This window comes from Nicotiana attenuata, chromosome 8 (assembly GCF_001879085.1).
Source record: "Nicotiana attenuata strain UT chromosome 8, NIATTr2, whole genome shotgun sequence".
Lineage (NCBI taxonomy): Eukaryota > Viridiplantae > Streptophyta > Magnoliopsida > Solanales > Solanaceae > Nicotiana > Nicotiana attenuata.
The window spans coordinates 2,163,987-2,166,908 of NC_031996.1; the positions used below are offsets into that span (position 1 = coordinate 2,163,987).

The following is a 2,922-nucleotide window of genomic DNA, read 5'->3' on the forward strand; positions in this document are numbered from 1 at the left end:
TTAGCCTATTGTAATGTATTCCTTGTGGTACTTGATCAGATTTGACGCGCGAGGAGGTCAATTCGAGAGGAAAAGGCATAGCGAGCTAGACTTTGGGCCGGCTTGAGGTGAGTAATAGGTGTAAATGATGAACTGAGGGTTTGAGACCCCGGAATTTCACATCGTACCGCTATATTGAGGCGAGGCACGCGCTCTATGACGAGTGCGGGGCTGTTGGTTATTGGGGATTGTGACTTGGTCCGTCCCGGTGATGCTTTACTGTGTTTTTCTACTAGAACTTGTTGGAAATCATCGTTATTTGGATTTGACTGTTGTATTTGGGCTTCGTGCCGGTTATTTGGATCCTTCAGGGATTGATTTCACTGATTTGCATACTTTGCACATTGTTTAACCTCATTCCAAGGTTTTAAGTACTATTTTTGCAAACCCAGCCCCTTTTTCTAAACTTGAAAATTCAAATAATATTTTAAATGATATTTTGGGCTGTGGATTACTGATTTAAAAGTGCCCGAGGGGCTTAATGTGATTTTCTGGATTTATGGATGGCTCGGGCTGCACGCCGCAGCAGTACTATGTGATATTGAGGCCGAGGGCCTGGTTGGTGCCACGAGATAGCTTATTTGCGCTTGGGCTGTAGGAGCCCCTCCGGAGTCTGTACACACACCCTAGTGAGCGCCGTCGACGTAAAATATATGGTTGGCTCGGACTGCACGCCGCAGTGGGTACCTGAGCGTACCGATAATTGCATTGCATTGCATCATTGCATCATTCCTTACCTGTTACCTATCATGGTTCTTTCTGTAATACTACTTTATTGACTTGTCGGTCTCACTGTTAAAGGTTTGGTACTGCCGTTATAGTTGCCTTGTGTTTTTTTGTGATTTCTTATCTTCAGTTATTATTTATGCTTATTACTCACTGAGTCGGAGTATTCACTTTACTCCCTGCACCTTGTGTGCAGATTTAGGTGCATCGCAGTCTGAGGGAGGACCTGTCTAGCTGAGTAGCATTTCACCGGGAGCATCGAGGTAGCTGCATGGCGTTCGCAGCCTTGATCTTTCCCTCCTATCCCTATCTTTCATTATTCCGTTTCTTAGACAGTCTTGTTATTGGATGACACTCTGTATTAGAGGCTCGTGATCGTGACACCGGATCCTGTTTTGGGTTATGTTCTAGTATTTTTTGTTGGTTTTCAGTATACTACTCCGTGCTTATAGTAGTTTGATAAGATGGTTTGGTAATTTAGCATCTGTGTTCGAATTCCTGAATTATCATAAGTTGAGATTTGTTATTGAATGGTCGAGCTTGCTTAACAATGTGTTGGGCGCCATCACGACCGGGGTTTGGGTCGTGACATTTCGTCTTACACTTCTTGCTCGAGTACGAAAACAAGCTATACGAATTAGACCACCTTATCTAACACCAAGAGAAGTGATAGTTAAAACATCACTGTTTCTTGTTCTTTTTAATAATTCGTGGAAAACCCACAATTCTAAGACAACATTTTCACTGGTGCAAGTCTGGAGGTATACAAATTAGCGATGCATCCAATTTACTAGAAGAATTTAACTCTTTATCTACATGTTTTATGGTGGATATGAAAAAGATAATTTCTTGCGAGATGCTATAAGTAATCCTTTTTACTGGTACAAGCGTGAAGGTCTACAAATTAACCCATGCACCCATTTTACTTGAAGAAATTAACTCTTTAATATAGCAAATAATAATTATAAGGAGAAACAAATATATACTCATCAAACTATCCAGTGTCAACCCACCGATACAATAAAGCTTAATTTTTCACCAAAGGTCAAACAAAAATGAAAATGTAGAAATGGGAAGAAATGTGGGAAAAAATTAAATCAAAAGCAGAGCTAAAACTAAAATTGTACTAACACCCACCTGAGAAGAATAGTCTTTGAAAATCCGAAGAAACATAATAACAACACCAGGCATACATTTTAGCCATGAAATTAAGAAGTCAAAGAACATAATAAAAAATTTGGGCAGATTTCGAAAGAAAGTAGACCCGAAATTTAAAAACGCACCTGAATATTCTAAAAAAAAGGATGAAGGAATGGAATGATAGAGATCAAAGGAAGGATGATTCCAGACTTATATTGAATGTGTTGGAACAAAATGCATCTGATCTGAGTGAGCATGTGACACGTCAAAGCATTTTTATGATACCCAATAATCAAATTTACTATATTGCCCACGAATGGGTTATCAAAATAACGACCTTGCCCTTGGTCGACCATTCTTCTCTCTTCTATGTAATATATATATATATATATATATATATATAATAAAAAATATACTAGATACGGGATGCCCGTGTTGAGCACAGGCCCAACATTATGACTCATAAGAATCAATTTATGCGAATAGTATCAATAAATGATATTCTAGAGAGAAATTTACAAGTACGGTGTGAAGTACTTATGAAATTACAATAAGTTCTAAATAAGATCACATTGGAATACATGTCACAACCCATAATCCACTAAGGGTCGTGATGGTGCCGGACGCCACTGTCAGGCAAGCCAACCAAAATACTTAATTAAACTCTTATTTTATTACTCTTGAAATCTATGATTTTTCCTTCAAATTCGCCATTTTAAAAAGATAATCGTCTTAAATCAAATTAAATAATAAGCAGTTGTTATAAATACTTTACGACCATCCCAGAACCCGGTGTCACAACTGCATGAGCTATTTCTAAGAAACAATACAATACAACATCCGTCCGGAATACAGATGGACAGAAAGTAAATACAATATACTGGAAGGGACTATACTTGCAGCGAGCCGCCTCGAGTAGCGCAACTCACCTAGTCCCAGTATCATCCATGCTGCTACGCCCAGTGGGCCACTAGTAGTACAAGTGCCTGTGCAACAAAAATGCACAGAAGTATAGTA

At 38.9% G+C, this 2,922-nt stretch overlaps 1 long non-coding RNA gene across 1 annotated transcript in view; it reads right to left on the minus strand.

The window, feature by feature from the left end:
- The window catches only part of LOC109231752, a 12,755-nt gene extending 10,622 nt beyond the window's left edge, over positions 1–2,133 (minus strand). Inside the window, exon 1 of the long non-coding RNA XR_002068830.1 lies at positions 2,049–2,133. This is a non-coding gene — a long non-coding RNA (uncharacterized LOC109231752). The remainder of the gene's footprint in view (positions 1–2,048) is intronic.